Genomic DNA, 20,764 nt, shown 5'->3' on the forward strand with positions numbered 1-20,764 from the left:
ATTTTTTTCTTTTATTCAAGTTTTTATACAAAATTACTAATAAGGCAATGTTTACATAACCTATATCTGATTGCTTACTGCCTCAGGGAGGGGGGCAAGGGACAGAGGAAGGAGGGATAAAAATTGGAACCCCGAACTATAAATAAAAATTTTTATTACTTTAATCTCCCTCAAAAGTGGAGAAAATAAAAGGAAATTCTATTCTACATCTGATTCCCATCTACAAGGAAGAGTTAGTTGCTAAAGGGTAAATGAATGGCACTTTGAGGATGGATTTGGGAGGGTACTGCCCATTTTATCTTAGAATCTATGACTAAAGAGAACTGGACATGCAAGTAGTCTGCCCATACACTGGAAAATACAGATTTCAAATGTTTCAGAGGAAGGTTAAACAGGATTCCATGGACAAATTCTATAGAGTAAGTCAGCCCAAGAAGGATAGGAAGCACTCAAAAATAAATAAATAAATAAATCCTAAAGACTTACCAATGTGAGTATACAGACAACTCATCAACCAACTCAGATTTTTAAGAAACAAACAGAAGATGAGAACAGAGATAGGCAAGAGGGTACACAAAAATCACTGTATTCAGATCACTAAGTGCAGATGAACCATATTCTCAGCTACTAAAATAAATGACAGATAATCATTGCTGAAATGACATAATTATTGCTGAACTATGTCAAAGACCTTTGAAAAATCATGGAAAAGAGAGGGGGTAGGGGGATCTAATAAGACAAGAGGCCAAAAGTTAGTCTCAATTTCAAAAAGAACAAGGTCTGAAAACTATAAGCCAATGAGCTTGGCTTAAAAATATTTTCTGAAATGATTTCTCTAAGGGGAAATATCCTAGCATGCCAGTCTAACATTCTCAATACTAATCTAATGGTGCGTTATACTACAGATAATAAATAAGAGAATACTGAAAGACAATCAAATGAGTAGATCTCTATTTATATCAACTCAACCCTGGTACTTGTGGTACCTAACCAATCACACCTACTTGTGGCATTTATAAAAGACAGTAGCAGGCAAATGAATTTATAGGCCTCTGCTTCTTGATATGCTCTCTATTTAAGCTTTCCTGGACTCTCGGCCTGGTCACAAGGTACCCTCTGCCCCAAACTAATACCAACAAAATCCCCCACTGGAAATTCCTTCCAGAGGGAAGGTACAGGAAAAAGGGGGACTAGAAGAAAAAAGGAACCAACCAAAGGAGAATGCTATTTGAATAAATACCGAAGTTTTTCTTCTGTGCCTGATTTATAAAACAAAAACAAAGGGGTCCAAAAATGTTCTGAACAAGGCAATTATTTTGAATGGCAACACTTGCTTGGTGGTGGTGGTGTGTAAAACTGATATACATATAAGAAAAATCATTAAATGGATACAAAGTATATCTAAATTATTTTAAATGGCTGATAAAAGCAAAAAAGTGAGTGTACTGGTGAGAGTTGCAACATGTTCATGAGGAAATATCGAAGACTTGAGGTTGAGACTATAATATTTAATTCTGAGTTTGGCCAGCATTCAAAGCAGTTAAGGGGGTTTGTTTGGTTTTATTTGCTTTCTAAACCCAGTAAGGGAACCAAATGGTTAAGACAGCAGAGGACAAAAAATTCAGCACAAGTAATCTGGTTCAATACTCTGCTTGGGGTCATATTTTGTAAGCAAAGATTCATGCTAGAGAGATGCTGCTACTGCTCATGAAACAGCAGCTCAAGAAAGTTAACATACAAGACCAACAATTTGATTTCTTTAGCTTTCTACGATGAAATTTAGTTAAAAAGAGGCAGTATCACAGACCTACCTAGAAAAATTTCACAATGACCTCAAGTCATTAAATTTCCCAAAGTCTCCTCAAAGTTCCTGGTCAAAAATCTACAGAAAAGGGGCAGCTAGGTGGCACAGTGGATAGAGCACTAGCCCTGGATTCAGGAGTACCTGAGTTCAAATCTGGCCTCAGACACTTTACACACTTACTAGCTGTATGACCTGGGCAAGTCACTTAACCCCAATTGCCACACACACACACACACACACACACACACACACACACACACACACACACACACATCTACAGAAAAGTTCTCAAATGCATGACTATGAGAAAGTTAATTTGTCCCTTATTACACTTATAAGAGTAAAAGAACTTTTATCTCTCTGTGTATATTTACATATGTATGTCAAAACCATGCTGACCAATTTCTCTAAAACAAAGTTTCTTAAACTGTGGGTTGAGAGCCCACATTGAGTCAATAACTGAATGTGGGAGGTCATGAAAAATTTGGCAACAGTAAAAGGTTATGCATATCCATTTTATATAACTATATACCTAGGGTCTCATAAAAATTTCTCAGGCAAAAAGGGGTTGTGAGTGGGAAAAGTTTAAGAAACCCTGCTCTAAAAATGTACCTAATCTCAACTAGGACTTCACTAAGGTTGAGTAATCATTTTATTCTTTCCTGAATAATCCTATTCCCTTTCCAGTGAACTTCAAATTAGTATTTCCAAACCTTAGTAATACTTCTCAGACTTTATATGCAGCCACCTCTTTCCTTTCAAAGAATTCCATCTATTTTACTAAAAAGATAAATGTTCATAACAATAGATAGCACTTATGTGGTGCCTACAATATACTAGGCACTGTGCGAAGCACTATGTTTTTTAATTTGTTCCTCAAAATAAAACCCTGAGAGGTAGAAATATTATTTTTATCCCAACTTTAGAGATGAGGAAACTGAGGCAAACAGAGGACCTGCCCAAGGTCACACAGCTAATAAGTGTCTGAGGCCACATCTGAACTGTCTTCCTGACTCTGGGCCTAGAACTCTTATCTACTACTGCATCACCTCGATGCCTAGGCTATCCTTTCGCCTCTTCTCTTCTCCTTTCTACACCTTAAAACTCTCATCATATCCCATGCTATAATGAAAAGGTAAACAATCTTGCCAAAGCTAACCTCTCCTTTTGTATTCTTTGCTCCAATCCCCTTCAACCTGGAGGAACTTATTGGCTCAAGCATCCCCTCTCTCATCATCTTTGTCTCCTTATCCACTGGCTCTTTCCCCACTGCCTGCAAAAACATCCAAACTGAAAAATTCTTAACTTGTTATTATCATGTACAACTTCCTGAACTTTCTTCTCTCTCTGACAGTCTGCTTCTAGAAAGGGTTGTCTATGCTTGTTGCCTACATTTTCTCACCTCTCAATCATTTTTATCTCCTGCAATCTGGCTTTTAGCACCCACCCATCACTCCACTGAAAACTGCTCTCTCCAAGGTTACCAACAATTGCTCAAATGCTAAATCCAATGGACTTTTCTCAATTTCATTCTACTTGACCTCTCTAAGTAACTTTTGATACTGTAAACCATTCCCTCCATATGGACCTTCTCTCCTCACCTGGCTTCCATAACAGTATCCTCTCCTATTTCCCATCATATCTGTCGGGCCATTTTTTCTTAGTCTCCCTGGCTAGATCAACATTTTCCTCTGGCTCATTAAAAACCCTGGGCAAGTCACTTAACCCTCATTGCCCCACAAAAAAAAACAAACAAAAAACTTTATGTATTTGAATATATATTCTAAAGAGGGTATACATTCCTTGATGAATGCAACTAAATGTTGATTATGCATGCTTATTTTTCTCATAAAGTTTAATTAAAAAAACCACATTGAACTGAGTGCAACAGGTATTAAATAAAATATTTGCATCCAACTCCAAGATTTTGTAACTGCTATAACACAAGTATAAAGGTATATGTAATAACCAAGCAGCATTTCACATTTCACACCCTTGAAAGGCTTAATTCTCATGTCAAGGCCTAGTAACAAATTCTCTCTTACAACATTATTACACTTTTCCCCTTCTGGGTAGCAAAAATGTTTCTATAGTCTACCGAGTTGAAAAAAGTTCACAATTAGGAAACCACTGAACAACCCTAAACTTTTTAAAACCAAGATTCTCTCCCATGCCTCCCAAATAGCTTTGTTTTACAAAATACATTTCACATTGCAATTTATATTCTTTTCCTTTCTTTCAAGACCCCAAACTACCTATTATTTCCATTCTTCTCCATTAGTAGTTGCTGATCTCTACGTTTTTCACTCCTTTCTCTTTAACAGAGCCTTGAAAATAAAAGCAACAATCAAAAGGAAGACAAAGCTGCCACCCACCTACACAGTCCTGCTTAGCTGAACTACAAATGGCTCAATAGACATGGAGACACAAACAAGGAAGTGCAGCAGCAGCAGGCTGAAGATCGGGACAGGTAACTTCAACTGACTCTGGCCTAATTCGTAAATGAAAGAAATAACACATTCACCAAAATGAGCTGTAAGATGATTTAGACATAAAGGGTGATACCATAAGCAAATTAAGAGAGCATGGAGGGGCGGCTAGGTGGCGCAGTGGATAAAGCACTGGCCCTGGATTCAGGAGGACCTGAGTTCAAATCTGACCTCAGACACTTGACACTAGCTGTGTGACCCTGGGCAAATCACTTAATCCTCATTGCCTTGCAAAAAAAATTAAAAATTTTTAAAAAGAGAGAGAAAGAGAGAGAGAGAGAGAGAGAGAGAGAGAGAGAGAGAGCGAGCGAGCGAGCATGGAACAGTTTATATGTTAGAATTTAGGACCAAAGAAGAGAGAGCATTACAAAATATAATAGATAATTTTGATTACATAAAATTAAAAAGCTTTTGCACAAACAAAACCAATGCAATAAAAATTACAAGGAAAGCAGAAAACTGGGAAATAATTTTTGCAACAAGTATCACTGATAAAGGCCTCATTTCTCAACTATATAGAGAACTGAGTCAAATTTATAAAAATTCAAGTCATTCCCCAATTGATAAATGGTCAAAGGATATGAACAAGCAGTTTTCAGAAAAGAAATCAAAGCTATCTATAGTTGTATGAAAAAATGCTGTAAATCACTACTGATCAGAGAGATGCAAATTAAAACAACTCTAAGGTACCACCTCACACCTATCAGTGGCAAATATAACAAATATAACAAAAAAAGGATAACGTTGGATGTTGGAAATGTGGGTAAACTGAGAAGCTAATTCACTGTTTGTAGAGTTGTAAACAGATCCAACCATTCTGGAGAGCAATTTGGAACTGATCAAAGAGCTATTGATGCAGCAATATCACCACTAGGTTTATATCCCAAAGACATCCCCAAAAAGGAGGAAAAGAGCTATTTGTACAAAAGTATTTATACCAACTCTTTTTCTGGTGGCTAAGAATTGAAAATCAAAGAAATACCCATCAATTGGGGAAAGGCTAAATAAGCTGTGGTATATGATTGTGATGGAATATTATTGTGTTATAAGAAATGACAAGGATGATTTCAGAAAGGCCTGGAAAGATTTGTATGTATGTATATCAATTGGGGTTAAGTGACTTGCCCAGGGTCACACAGCTAGTGTCAAGTGTCTGAGGCTGGATTTGAACTCAGCTCTTCCTGAATCCAGGGCCGGTGGGTGCTCTATCCACTGCGCCACCTAGCTGTCCCGAAGCTACTTAATCTTTAGGTAACATTTAACTTTCCCTAAAAAAAATTGAACCAGTTTTTAATATCTGATAATAAAAACCATTAGGTATTTAAGCTTTAAGTTAATAATTTGTACTTTAGACATTAGTTCAACATGACTTATAAAATCTAACAAAAGTGCTCTCATTTACATTCTTCAGTTTATGAGGTTATTGATTATTTCAAAAACTGATTAATACTTCTGTTACAGAAGCTATAAAGTATTCATTGACAGTGTTACAACACTTTAGATATGGCTACTACAAGTTAGTAGTGGATACATTAAAAAGCCAAAGAAAAGTTTTGAGAATATTTCTGTGCTTTCTCTTAAGCATGATCTATCCATCAATATCGATAAGCCCAGAAGGAATACATAATGGTAGCTAGTGCCTTCTCTTCGTTGATTATTTCCAATTTAAAATTCTGTACATATTGACTGTACAAAGTTGCTTGCATGTTGTTCCTCTCCCCCTTCTCCATTAACCGGAGCTCCCTAAGAGCCGGAGGGGAATTGCATTGTTTTGTTTCTGCCTTTCTTTGTATTCTTACCACTTATTTTACTGCGCCTGGCATAAAAGGGACTTAATAAATGCCTGCTGACTTGAAGGGAAATGGTTTCAGAAATGTAATTAAAACAGCCCAAACACTGCTTTCATTAATCTCAAACTACTACACTAATATTCTCCTTGGGATGCTATATGGCTGTGAGTCAACAAGCACCTTGATCTCAAAAGATCAAAACTGCAGGTGACACAAATGAGCACTCAGATGATAAAGTCATAGATAGGACCATAGATTTAGAGATGAAGAGGTCATCCATTCTAAGGCTTCTTTTTTTATAGATGAAGAAACTGAGGCCCAGAGGTGAAAATAACTTGTCTGCGATCACACAGGTATAATTATCGGAGGTAAAATTTGAAACCAAGTCCTCTGACTCCAGAATCAGTGCTCTTTCCACTGCTTACATGGTGAGTTTAAGTAGTCTATAGGATATGACTAAAGATAACTTCTACACAAGAAACCGCATAAAGGCTATTACCAAGGTCAATGAATAGAAAAGTAGCAAGGTCAAATATGCCATATAAAAAAGGGAAGGATCACAAATGAACAACCCAAATGCTGCACTGATGTCCACAGGAGAAGCTTTCAGTATTTATGAAGGTTGTTCTGTGGAGGACTTGTGAAAAACACAAACCAAGATGGAACACAAAAACTAAAATGCACGAAAGCACACATTTTAATAGACATTTCTAAAAAGCTTGAAAATAGAGGACTGAAAATGAATAAACGATTTTTTAAGTGCCAAAAACTTCTCCAAAGTGTTATCTAATTAATACTAATACTAAAACCTGTCATTTTCAACAGTCTGAACGTATCAATGTGCTAAACAGAATTATTGACATAATTAGGTTCAGTGGTTAAGAAAAGTTTTTAAAATATTAAAAAGCTTTTTTAATCACAGCGCTGAGACAAGATCAAATCAAAATAATTCTCACATGCTTACAAAAAAAGTTTTGAGGGGAAAGGATAGTTAACATATTGAAATGCTTTTCCTACTGCACTGAATGCAATATTTATAGTTTAAAATGAGGTTAGTAGAAAACTTAGTAAAAAGGCCTCATATCATAGATCAGATGCCACAGATAACCTAACATTCCCTTTAGAAGAGTAATTAACCTTAACCAAAAGTCTAAAATGTCTTTTTATCAATGAATGTAATGATATAAGCATCATCTTCTTTTTTTTTTTTTTTTGCAGAGCAATGCGGTGGTTAAGTGACTTCCCCAGGGTCACACAGCTAGTGTCAAGTGTCTGAGGCTGGATTTGAACTCAGGTAGGTACTCGTGAATCCAAGGCCAGTGCTTTATCCACTCCGCCACCTAGCTGCCCGATATAAGCATCTTGAGGAAAGAAACTCTTCATTATAAAAAGTCAGTAAATTATTGTACCTTTTCTCTTCCTCCAGTCACATCTCCACTTCCAAAACTTTTTTGGATTACTTTGGTCAAAAAAAAAAAAAAAGGGGGGGGGGGCAGCTAGATGGCTCAATGGATAAAGTGCCAGCCCTGGATTCAGGAGGACCTGAGTTCAAATCCGGCCTCACACACTTAAGACTTACTACCTGTGTGACTATGGGCAAGTCACTTAACACACATTGCCCTCCCCCCCCCCCAACAAACCTTATAACTTAAGTGACCTTCCAGATTATCCAAAATAGCCATGATACCAAGATGGAGAAAGTGAAGAAATGAAGTCACTCCCAAGTAGGGATAGAGAACAGGAAGCAGCTGACAGTGAGAAACACTGACTGGCATTTCATAAACTTTCAGGAGGCTCGTGTGAAATAAAATATTAAATTTTGCTGCTAAACTTCCCTAAATCCTACCCTGCCTTCACATTTTGAACAAGGGTGATAATAATGGAATGACAGCTTCAGGGCCTATCTACCTGGCTCTAAGGGACCTTTAATTCTATTTATATGTTGGCTTGTTCAATCTAGTCAATACAGCCCTTAACCGCTACATAAAATTTGACCAGTTCTTTCAAATGCCAACTCACTTGATATTTAAAAAGTACATTTTGCTATAAAACTATAAGTAGTAATAATGACAGCATTGGCCAATATAACTTCAGATTCTTTTCCAATACAGAAAATACATGAAGTATGCAAATAAATGAAAAAAAAAACAATAGTACCACACTACCAGGGATCCTTAGTCAACAAATTTGTGATTCTATTCTTTTTAAATATTGAAAAAAAAAGCGAACTATAAAGTTATAATCAGCCTCTCGAATTTCTTTTAACATTATTATGATACTAAAATTCAGAGTTCAACAGTTTCAAGTTTTTTTTTTTTTTTGGTGAGACAATTGGGGTTAAGTGACTTGCCTAGGTTCACACAGCTAGTAAATGTAAAGTGTCTGAGGCCAGGTTTGAATTTGGGTCCTTCTGAATCCAGGGCTGGTGCTCTATCCACTACGCCACCTAGCCGGGCGCGTGCATGCGCGCCCGTGTTTTATTTACTATTGCCAATTATTCAAGATATTTTCATGGGCAAAACACAAGCCTTCAATTCTTTATTTTTTACCACTATACATTTAATAATGTATGTCAGTAACTTCATTCTTTGGTCAACATTATGATGGGTGACTAACAAAATTAGCTTTGAGTACTGAGCATCACAAAGGATAATAAAACATGGTTTCATAGAGCACCGGCCCTGAAGTCAGAAGGACCTGAGTTCAAATCTGACTTCAGACACTTAACACTTACTAGCTGTGTGACCCTGGGCAAGTCACTTAACCCCAATTGCCTCACTTAACAAAACAACAACAAAAAAAAACCCCATGGTTTCTATCTTATTGACAAGTAAAATTGTGGTAATCCCTTATCTATAACTATATATTAAGTACAGTCAGTATAAATACCTTCATATGAGAAAAGGCTAAAAATAGTTACCATTCACAAAAGTAATTTACCAAAGACATGTTTCTATTTAAGAATGTCATTAAAAAATGATGTTAACGTAAAACACTTTAGATATGCTACCATCTTACATAAACTATGCTCGTACAATTAACCAGCCACGTTCTAACTAAACCCCTAGCACTGAGGAATATGGCAAATCTCAAGCTTCTAGCTATAAGATGTCACACAACTTAGAATTTTCCTTTATAAGCAAACATTTGAATTTTTCAAAAAGAACAGTTTCTGACCTGGTCATGTTATAAATGTTCTATCATTTCAAATAGACTACTGCACCATCCCTTCAAATCAGTCTCAAAGGATTGAAAAGTATATGTCAATTACTGAGTATACCTATTTTATTCTACTATGATCTGAAATGGTATAATATTCATTGCTATGAAAACTAATTACCTAACAGGAAAAAAGTTGAACGACTTGGTCATTTTTAACCTAACGCTAAGTGTATTTACCACAGAAACAATTAAGAGGACACACAAAGAATTGAGGAAATCTTAACATGCAAGAAAAAACCTGAAATTACACCATACTGATAATGCAATAGCAATGGCTGTTGCACAAACAGTGATAGGGATAAAGATATAACAAAATAAGCCCACACAAAAAAGGGGAAAAGACAACAGAGACGTTGAGAGAGGGAAAGAAGCAGGAGAAAGATCAATGAATTTGGAGTTAGAGGACCTGGATTCAAATTTCCATGTATATTATACCTCCTTGAGGTGTGACCTCAAGCAAATCACTTAACATCTCTGGGTCCCATTTCCTCACTGGTAAAATGAGAGGACAGAACTACATGGGTCCCAAGATCAAGGGGTAAAAAAAAAAAAACCCTGAAAAATTCCTATAAGAAAAGTCATAAATACCTGAAACCCTATTCTGTATGCTAAATAAATATAGACAGATAGATATATAGATAGAGCTCTCTAAAGACACACACACACAAACGTCCACACTTAGGCAGCATGGTATAGGGACAAAAGATCAACTTGAGTCAAGAAGATAAGGATTCAAGTTTATCCTGTGACAATGGCTGCCACCCTGGGCAAGTTACAACCTCTCAGTGAACAAGGCAACTTTCCAAAAATATAAATTGCACTCTAGATGCCAATCAGAATTGGTAGAAGTTTCCTACGTTTAGTCAATAAAAATACACACATTTTAAAAGAGGAAGTCCTAAAGTGGATTCACTAGGTATATGAAACACTTCTTAGAAGAACTGTATTTGAATACTTGACTATCCCTGGTTCAATAAAAAAGGAAGTCTGCGCCATTGGAAGAGGCAAATGTAAAAAACTAGAATAACTTGCCTCATTGTTTATTTAGGAATGTTCTATTTAAAAGTGGGCCAACTATAGGAACTTGGCTATTGCATAACATAAAACAATAAATGAAATACCAATGTCTATTAAAATTCGGTTTTGGTGATGTTTCTTTATCCTCTAGGACATATGGGGATTTATTTGTTCATCCTAGTACAAATCTACACTCATGCCATGTAGCAAATTCAAAGGAGTCTTGTGTGTTAACCCCCAAAATAAACCTCAATAATTCCCATACAACAGAAGATGTTAACATTTCTACAACAAAATTCGAATTTGATAAATATCCAAGACTCAATTCCTTTTCAGGAAGATGGTCTGCCAACTTTATTTTAAAATATTAAGCACGTGGTGCCTATTTTAAAGATGTCTATACCTGCTATTCTGTAACAATTTCTAAACTGCATTTTTCTCTTTAAAAAGTTTTCCTGAGGGTGTTGATTTTAGGGCACTAAGCTCTAAATCAATATGAGAAGTCGTTGATACTACTAGAGTAGGTACTGACACACAAGAACAAATCGGACTACTTTTAAACTACACGTACAGGAGTGACTTCACGACTTAAGAATCAACTCTGTTTAATCCTCATCCAACCCTTCATTTACATAGCAAGTGTCCATAGCTGCTTCTTTAACTCTTAGTAAGTACTGGAAGAATGAGAAACAAAGTAATAAAAAACTAGAAATAAGACGGGTCAACCTACATTCAGTGGGCCTTTTACAGAATTTGTGGGGCGGTGAAGCCACAGACACACTTGGGTCTAAAATTAGTCCTGGAGCCACGAAATTCCATTTAAAGCTTTCTTTTCTTTTTCTTTCTTTTTTTTTTTAAACGAATGGCGACACAAGAGACATTTACGGTTAAAACTAGACGATAAAACAGAGGGAGGAGGGAAGGGCGAAGGAGAAAACATAAAAGCAGCCATTTAAAGAAAATAAAGGATATGACTTAAAGTAATGGTCGGGTGCAATGACAAGAAAAAGAAAGGTCCGCCGAAAAGTGGGAAGGAAACCACGAACGGGAAGGGGTGAAGGGGTCGGGGGAGAGGTGACTGCAAGCCAGGCATAAGAGGAAGGAATGACTGGAGGCCCAGGGTAAGGGCAGGGGTGCGGACCCCCTTCACCACCACCCCACTCCCCCCAGGAAAGAAAGAGAAAGCCGCTTCCTGGCTGAAGAGCCAGAAGAAGCAAGAAGAGGATTATTTAACCACATTTGTTGCTCCGCCGCTAGGAGCTGACCTCTGAAACGCATCCATCGCTTCCAACCACGGGCCAAGGCCGCGGAAAGGGCCAGGGCAGAGGCCTACCGGGGAGTCGGGCCTGGCGTCCCGGGCTCCCGGAGGGGTGGGGGAAGGGAAAAGGATTAAGCAGCCGAAAAGGGGCCTCCCACGAGGGGCACCTCGACAGTCATCCCTGGAGCCTCTTACCCCTTCGCCCGAGGCAACGGGCAGCGCTTACCTGGGGCGGGAGGACGGAGAGGTCCCTCGGGTCTCGCTCCGGCCCCGCGCAGAGTTCCCCCCCACCCCCGCCGCACTTAACCCCGGGATCCCAACGGAGGCGCGGCCCCTCGCCGCCGCCGCTTCCTCCTCTGCCCCGGCCTCGGGCTCGGCCGCCGCCGCCTCAAGGGCTGTTTACACCGTCGGGCCCTTCACACCGCCGCCGCCGCTGCCTCCTTCCCTCCACCTCAGCGCCGTCGCTGCTGCTGCCGCCGCCGCCGCCGCCGCCGCCGCCTCCTCCGTCGCGGCCTCGTCTCTCTGGGGCATCTTCCAACCACCGACCCCTGGGAAACAGAGACTCCAGCCGCGCCGGCAGGAAACTCCCCCGCAACTGCCAACGGGGGACGAGTCGGTCAGAACCCAGGCGGCTTCTCCGCCATTGAGCAGCAGCAGTAGCAGCAGCAACTCGACTCCTTCTGCGATGGGCCCCCCCCCCTCCTTCCCAAATCCGCGTTCCTCTCCGCCCCTCCGTGTGCCCCGCCCCTAACCCCCGCCCATTAGGAAGCCACGCGCCTTGTCATGGAAGCCCGTTCGCTAAGTGGTCTGTCGGTCATTGATCTCTTGTCCAGTTGGGGTCCCTCTTGCAACTCCGCATTTCATTTCCCCCGCCTCCAAGGCCTCGCCTCAGTTCCAAATCTCCCATTGGCTACCAACGGCCTTTCTCAATTGGACAGTATCTGTGTCCATCAAACACCGCCCACTAAGTAAGACCCAACCTCTTAAAGCGATTTGCTTCATGCTTAACCAGACTCAGCAATACCTTCCCTTCATTGGCGTCGGTGGCCTACTTGATCATAAGTCAAGGGTACTGTCAATCAAACACCGCCCATACGCTTGGCCTTCTAGCTGAGCCTGACCCTAACTATTCCCTTTTTCTATTGGTCCATATGGTGGCTCGAACCTTCACGTCATTGGCTTTCTCTAGTTGTCCATCACTGAGCCAATTTCCAAGTCCGTCACACCGGCTTTTTTTAAATGGGAGCGCAAAAGGCGGGGAGATCTCGGAAACGCGATTGGCAGGACTCCCCTATCAATCAAACACGGAGTCTCCATCCACCTCCGGCGCGTCCCTATGAAGAGTTTTCCCTGCTGTTCTCGACCTCTAAACACTGCGTACAAGCAAGATCCAAGAAGGAACCAAGAGACCACCCAGGTTTGGACTTAGAGGCCCTACACCGCCCCGGATTGCAAGCGTTGAATTCTGATTGGTGGAAAAAGTCGTCCTCGTTCCTCATTGGAGGACAAAGACGCCTCTCTGGGGCGGGGGAGGCGAGTCGGGAGGCGGCGGACAGGACCGAGAAGAGATCAAGGGAGAGGCGGTTGTTTTGCTTCGTCCTACGGGGTGGGGCGGTCTCGGGACGGGTCGGAAGCGCGGAGGACAGGATAACCTATGGGGGGGAGGGGAAAGGAGACCCGGATGTTCCTTGACAATGAAATCATCGCCGGCCAATCAGAATCACTGAGCGGAACAACCCTCTCGGAGGCGAGCCCAGGAGGGAGGGAAATTAGGAAAGTGTGGGGAGCTTGAGTGCCAACGTATGACCAACTGGCGTCCTCGGCTCGGCAACTTACGACTTCTCCGGGGCCTTTAGTAGATTGCTTTTCCGAGCTAGCCTTTTGTTGGTCAACAAGCATTTATTAAGCACCGACAGTGTGCCAAGCCCAGGGGATACAAAAGAAGGCAAAAGACAGACTTCTCTCAGGGAACTCAGTCTAATGGGGGAGCCAACTAGCAAACAAGGGTATAGGAGCAGCCAATCAATCAACAAGCATTTATTAAGCGCCTCCTGTATGCCAGGCTCTGTGCCAAGCGCTGGGGATACGAAGAAAGCTAGAAAGACCCTGCCCTCAAGAAGTTCCTGGTCTCAATGGGGGACACCACTCTGGTCTTCCTGACTCATCATGGCTGCACCTAGCTATGTCCAAGCATTGTAACCCGGAAGGGAGGCAAGGATCCGGGTCCACCCCACCGCCCAAGTCTTCAGACTCCCCAGGCCCCTGCTCTTTCCATTGCAGGCTTAAGGTGTTCAAATAAATCATAGGTCAGGTCTTTTTCATCTGCAAACTGAGGTGATCTGAGGACCCTCCTAGGACTAATCCTATTATTCCTCTAAAAATTTGCAGAAGTTAGAGGTACTAAACTATCCCCCACCCCAAGATAATAGGACTAAAACTAAGAGACTTTCTGAGGTTTAGTGAATTCTAGTTGAAAAAGTAAGAAACAGATTTTGAGGTAGGTGAATGCATGGATGCAAAATACTGCATCCCGTAAAGTTGAGTCTATATATTTTATTACCTGAGAGACTAAGAAATGGGGGGAGGGGAGAATCAGAAGATCGCAAGGCCAAAGATGTGTGACTCACACTTTGAACAGATTGATTTCATGCTTGGAGTGTATCAGCCAATGGAGCCAGGACTTGACTTACTTTTCTTTCATCATACCTAAAGATCGGGCCAAATAAGAGGCAGGGACCAAAGTCAGGGCCACATAAGGGAGAGCCAGAAGTTGGCATGGGGAAATAGCTGCATGGGGAAATGGAGGAGTGGGTCAGACCAGAATCAGCTCTAGAAATGAATGTGATTCAATTTGAATGCAAATGGCTCCATATTCTTCAGGGCCTCTAGAAAGAAAATGCTTCCTGTTTGGCTACTGGTGCTGGGGTTAAAAGAATATATCTCCTATATCTTCTGCTATTTAATTATACAATGACCTAAAAACTATGCCCATGGGATGGTGTAATCTATACTAAGGGAATAGAAACTTTGGTTGGGGAAGGGGCAGGATGGCAGGACCGTGAAAGAGGTCATTTGGAAGCTTGAGGCACTGAGGAATAGGAATGTGGAAGAACCATGATTTGTTTTGACAAACACTACCCCCTTTTTAGGATGCAAATACTCAGCAGGCCATCCATGCCTCAATGTGAATTCCTAGGTGGTACAGTGGATAAAGCACTGGCCCTGAATTCAAGAGTACCTGAGTTCAAATCTGGCTTCTGACACTTGACACTAGCTGTGTGACCCTGGGCAAGTCACTTAACCCTCACTGGCAGGTGGTATAGCAGATCTTGGAGCTTGGAATCTAGCATCTGGAAGACCTAATTTCAAATTTCACTTCAGGCACTTACTAGCTCAGTGACCCTAGGCAAGTTACTTAACCTTCCTTAGCTTCAGTTTCTTCATCTCTAAAATAGAGATAATCAGCTAGAGAGCACAGTGGATAGAGCTCAGGTCAAGGTCAGGAAGATCTGAGTTCAAATCTGGACTCAGACACAAGTGTGATGGTGGGCAAGTCACTTAAGCCTGTTTGCCTCAGTTTCTTCATCTGTAAAATGAGTCAGAGAAGGAAATGGCAAACCACTCCAGTATCTCTGCCAAGAAAAACCCAAGTGGGGACACAAAGAGTGGCACATCACAGACATGAAAACTACTGAACAACAGAAACCTCCAAGGCTGTTGTCAGGGATCAAATGAGACATTTGTGTAGTCCATTGCTAACTTTAAAACACTATATAAATGCTCTATCAGTATTATTATTTATTCTGCCAATCTCCCACAGCCTAGCTTTGAGTACTTCTATATGCTGAAAAAGATGAATGTTGCCTATTTTGCTGACTTTTGCCTACAGAGACAATGTCCTCATTGTTTGAGATTAAAATAGATTCATAATGAGTTCCCATTTGTGCAGGATTTTACAGTTTACAGAGTGCTTTTCTCTCAGCAAAACTTGTGAGGAAGCATTACAGCAATAATTGTGTTTGCTTTAGTATGAGGCTCAGAGAGATGGCTCAACTGCCTAACAGACCAGTCCTCTCAGGAAACATCCCTGCAGACACTTTCCTAGTCCCATACCTGACCCTTCTCTGGGAGCACCCTCTTCCCCTATCATCTTACTCCTGTTAATGACAGAGCTCATCTCTTCCTCTCCAATGCCCCACTCCTCTCAGAAAGCAAATAATACAGTGACATCAGCCTCCTCGATTCGGTTCCCTTGCTCTATCTCTGCATTCTGTGTATTTTGTTTTTTTTTACTGGCTGCTTCAAAGGCATGAAACAGACCCTCTCTCATCTCTGCCTCCAGCTTTCCCTGACTTGCTTCAAGTCGCAGCTAAAATCCTATCTTCTACAGGAATCCTTTCCCAGTCCTCCTTAATACTAGTGCTTTTCCAGAGATCATCACTAATCCATCCTGTATAGATCTAGTTTGCAGGTAGTTGTTTGCATGTTGACTCCTCCATTTGACTACAAGTTCCTTGAAAGCTGGGACTGGTTTTTTAACCTTCCTTTGTATCCCCCAACTCTTAGCACAATGCCTAGCATATAGTAAATGCTTTTATTTGACCGTCAATAAAATTGATCAAGTGCCTATACCTTCCATTGCTAACACTCTTTTCAAGGAGCAGCTGCCTATAAAACTACTCCCATTGAACATCCCATGCACAATCTTCAGGGATCAGCTTTGAACATAGCTCCCCTGTAAAGCACCCACTCTTTTCAGAAAACAACCTCTGAACACACCTCTTTTGTCTAACACCCACTGCTCTTGGACTAACACCCTGAAAAGACACTCCAAGTGTTGACTCCAAGCTACTCATCCTCTGGTAGCAAAACTAAGTGAGAGTCAGAAGTGACCTGCAAACCTGCCCCCCGCCCCAAACCAGCCTAATAATAAGTTCATATTTATAGAGTTCTTTAAGGCTTATAAAATACCTTACATACATGACCTCATTTGATCCTCACAACAATCCTATGAGGTAGATGTCATTATCTCCATTTTACAGAGAAAGAAACTAAGGCTTGGAAAGGTGAAGTGACTGCTTAGATTCACACAGCTAGTAAGTGTCTGTGGCAGGACTGGTGGTACTCAGGTCTTCCTGATTCCAAGTCTAGCATTTTTGTATTCTACTTAGAGCTTCTTTCCTATAACTGTGGCTTAGCTCTAGGGCCCTAACCATACCCTTTCTTTCCCTCAGTCTGCTAACCATACCCTAACTCCTGATTGTGCTTCAGCCTTGCCCTTCCAATCATTTCCCTGGGTTTTCTGAGAGTCTATAAAGGAAAGAGCACTAGATGTGTAGTAATCAGTTATCTTGGGTTCAGTTGGAACACCCTGGAAGTTACAGAGTTAGGTTTTGGCTCACTATAATAAGAACATTTCCTAACAGAGCTATCCAAAAATGGAATGGGTTTCCCCAGAGGGAGCAAGCTCTTTGTCACTGCAGATCTTCTAAAGGAAACCAGATGATGCAACAGACAAGAGATATTGGACTATATGGCTTCTATGGTCATTTCCAATTCTGAAATGTTATGATTTTACTTCCTAGCTCTCTTATGAGATTGTGACCTTGGGTAAGTCACTTTTCTATTTCTTCAAATGAAGGGGCTGGAAAGTCTATATGGGAGTCTGTAGATATAAAATCCACTGTTGGACTCCAGCCCTGGATCCAACTGATTTTGCTTAATAATTTGTCTTTGTTATAGGGACAGATTTATTGGGTGTGCTGAGATGGTAATATCTGGAAATGTCTTGATAATTTTTTTCAAAGGACATTGTTAAGAAATGTATTATATGAAAGGATTAGAGTAGATCATTAGGGATCATAGAGCTAGAGCTGGAAAGGACCCCAGAGGTCATCTAGTCCAATCCCTTCATTTTACAGATGAGGAAACTGAGGTACAAGATGATTAAATAACTTACTCGGGCAGTTAGGTAGTGCAGTGGATAAAGCACTGGTTCTGGATTCAGGAGGAACTGAGTTCAAATTCGGCCTCAGACACTTGACACTAGCTGTGTGACCCTGGGCAAGTCACTTAACCCTCATTGACCCACAAAAAAAAAAATAACAAGCAAGATCATCTCTATGGTCCCTTCCAGCTCTAACATTCTATAAGTGTATGAAAACCTATACCTTATTTTCCATGAAACTTTGCATGAAGGGTTTGATTTATGTTAAACATATAGGATGGGTGAGAAGGTGGTTATCAGCCATTCACACAGTATGGTAAGTATTACTAGAGAGAAGTCTGATTAAACTAAGGGAATAGAAGTTTTGACTGGGCAGTAGAAGCTTTCTTTTAAATTATACTACTTAGCCTATCTGACCTATATGTAAACCAAACCTTCAGATGAAGGAAGCTTAATGAAAGTTGTGATCCCCAGCTCCTAGGACAGCCAACTTTTGGGTAACCCCTTGAAGAACAGTGGAAAGGGCTGGGTTATCTTGGGATGTTAATCCAGGGGTCCTCAAAAGGGTACCAGGACACCTTCATGGTTCACCCAATAACCTTTCCTTTTTTCACCTCAGAAATGCCCATTTGACTCTTCCTCATCCTATCCAATCCATTACCAGATCTTAACGTTTCTACCTCCACAATATCTCTCAAATCCAATCCCTTCTCTCAACCTACATAGCTACCAACTTAGTCCAGGCCCCTATGGCTTCTCCCTAGATCATTGCAGGGTCTTCTAAGCCTGCTCCCTACCTAGAATCTCTCCCCACAGCAATTTGGAATTATGCCCCAAAAGGGCGATAAAGCTGTCCATACCCTTTGACCCAGCAATACCACTTTTGGGTCTTTTTTCCCAAAGAAATCATGGAAAGGGGAAAGGAACCCACATGTAGAAAAATATTTATAGCTGCTCTTTATGTGGTGGCAAGGAATTGGAAGTTGAGGGGATGCCCATCAATTGGGGAATGGCTGGACAAGTTGTGGTATATGAATGCAATGGAATACTATTGTGCTGTAAGAAACGATGAGCAGGAGTTCAGAAAAACCTGGAGGGTCTTGCGTGGGCTGATGATGAGTGAGATGAGCAGAACCAGAAGAACATTGTACACAGTATCATCAACATTGAGTGTTGATCTACTATGATGGACTATATTCTTCTCACCAATGCAATGGTACAGAAGAGTTCCGTGGGAACTCATGATAGAAGAGGATCTCCAAATCCAAGGAAAAAAAAGAAAAGAACTGTGGAGTATAGATGCTGAATGAACCATACTATTTCTTTTGTTTTTGGTGCTCTGATTTTTCTCTTATAACATGACTAATGCAGAAGTGGATTAATGTTATTATGTGTATATGTATATATATATATAACCTATATCAGATTACCTGCTGTCTAGGGGAGGGGGGAGGGAGAAAAATCTGAAATTGGAAAGCCTGTATAAACAAAAGTTGAGAACTATCTTTACATGTAATGGGAAAAAAATAAAATACTTTATTAATTAAAAAAAAAAGAATCCCCACTTCAGTTCATCTTCCATGCTGCTGCAAAGATTATTTTCTATAAACACAAGTCTGATCACAACACTCTCTTGCTCAACCAATTCCAGTGGGTTCTGATTTCTTCTAGAATCATGCATAAACTCTGTTTAGTTTTTAAAGGTCCTCACAACCTGACCCCAGTCTATCGATCCAGTGTCATTGGGCATTACCTGTGATCCATTCTGCAATCCAACCCAACTGGCCTTTTCTCTGTTATTCGCACAAAACTCTTATTTCCTGTCTTGGAGTCTTTTTACCAAATGGGCCCCAACCTGGAATGTACTCCTCCTCACTTCTGCCCGTTAGACTCTAAGCACCACCTTCTACATGAAACCTTCCTGATCCCTTCCTCACTACAAGTTGTTTTCCCTCTCAAACTACCTTCTATTTGAATACTTTGTGTTCATTTGTATTTATTCTATACACTGTATACGCTTACATATTTATCTGTGGTCAAGGCATTCAGGAAACCTCTGCTACATGTCCTATCCCCCAGTCAGAATGCAAGCTCTCCTCTAGTAGAGATTGTTTCATCTATTGTATTTGTATCCCTGGCACCTAGCACAGTCCTGCCACATAGTAGACTCTTAGTAAATTGATTGTAAAAAGACTATTTTAGCCTTTAGATAAACTCACTGTTATGCCTAATTATCATTCAACTGACAATGATTATATCTTTGAATGTATTCTAACATTCAAGTTTCTTGAAAGTTTTGTTTGATTACAACCCTTAATTCTATTTGCTTATGTTTAGCAAGGTTTCCCACTAGTAATTTTAAGAAATTAGGGAGGACATTGGCACAAAGTAGTTTTTTAAGGGGGCTGCTTTTATAGCAGAAGATCTGTCTTATGTTTTCAAACCCCCAAACCCACTCTACTACTCCCATATGTTCAAGAGTGTACCTGCTGTCTTACTTTACTATTAGAATTTTGTTGATCTAATTACTCCCTCCACTGACAGATTGCAACCCCTCCATGAGTTAGTAAACTTGTTTAGAGAACTACTTTTGGCAGAGAAGGGGTTTTAAAAGATGTAAAGAGGGGGCAGCTAGGTGGTGGAGTGGATAAAGCACTAGCCCTGATCTAGGAGGACCTGAGTTCAAATCCAGCCTCAGACACTTGACACTTACTAGCTATATGACTTTGGGCAAGTCCCTTAACCCTCATTGCTCTGCAAAAAACAATCAATCAATCAATCAATAAATGAATGAATAAATGAATGAACAAAAACATAAATAAAAGATATAAAGAGTAAAATGAATCCTCTGCCACGTTACAAAGTGTAATGTAGAAATTTAATGACAAATATAAAATGCTATTAGTTGGGAGAAGGAAGAATCACTTCCAGATGGGGATACTATGAAAGGACACAGCATAAAGTAATGGGAAATAGCACTGTATATGTCTGATAGAGATTTTATATCCAAGATGTATAGGGAATTGATACAAATATTTATGAAAAAGAAGCATTCCCCAATAGTCAAGTGGTCAAAGGCAGTTTTCAAGAGAAGAAATGTAAACTATCAACATCCCTGTGAAAGATACTTCAAATTACTGGTAATAGAAGAAATACAAATGATAACTCTGAGGTTTCATTTCATACATATGAGATTGGTAAAGATGAAAATGGTCATGTCAGAGAGCTTATTGGAAG

At 40.4% G+C, this 20,764-nt stretch overlaps 1 protein-coding gene across 2 annotated transcripts in view; it reads right to left on the reverse strand.

Annotated features, from left to right (window-relative positions):
- The window catches only part of PPM1B (protein phosphatase, Mg2+/Mn2+ dependent 1B), a 74,088-nt gene extending 62,150 nt beyond the window's left edge, over positions 1 to 11,938 (reverse strand). For both annotated transcript variants that reach the window (XM_043984453.1, XM_043984452.1), the window contains exon 1: positions 11,807 to 11,938. The gene's annotated coding sequence lies outside the window, so the exon portion shown is untranslated. The remainder of the gene's footprint in view (positions 1 to 11,806) is intronic.
- Positions 11,939 to 20,764: the final 8,826 nt, after the last annotated feature.

This window comes from Dromiciops gliroides, chromosome 2, assembly GCF_019393635.1.
Source record: "Dromiciops gliroides isolate mDroGli1 chromosome 2, mDroGli1.pri, whole genome shotgun sequence".
NCBI lineage: Eukaryota > Metazoa > Chordata > Mammalia > Microbiotheria > Microbiotheriidae > Dromiciops > Dromiciops gliroides.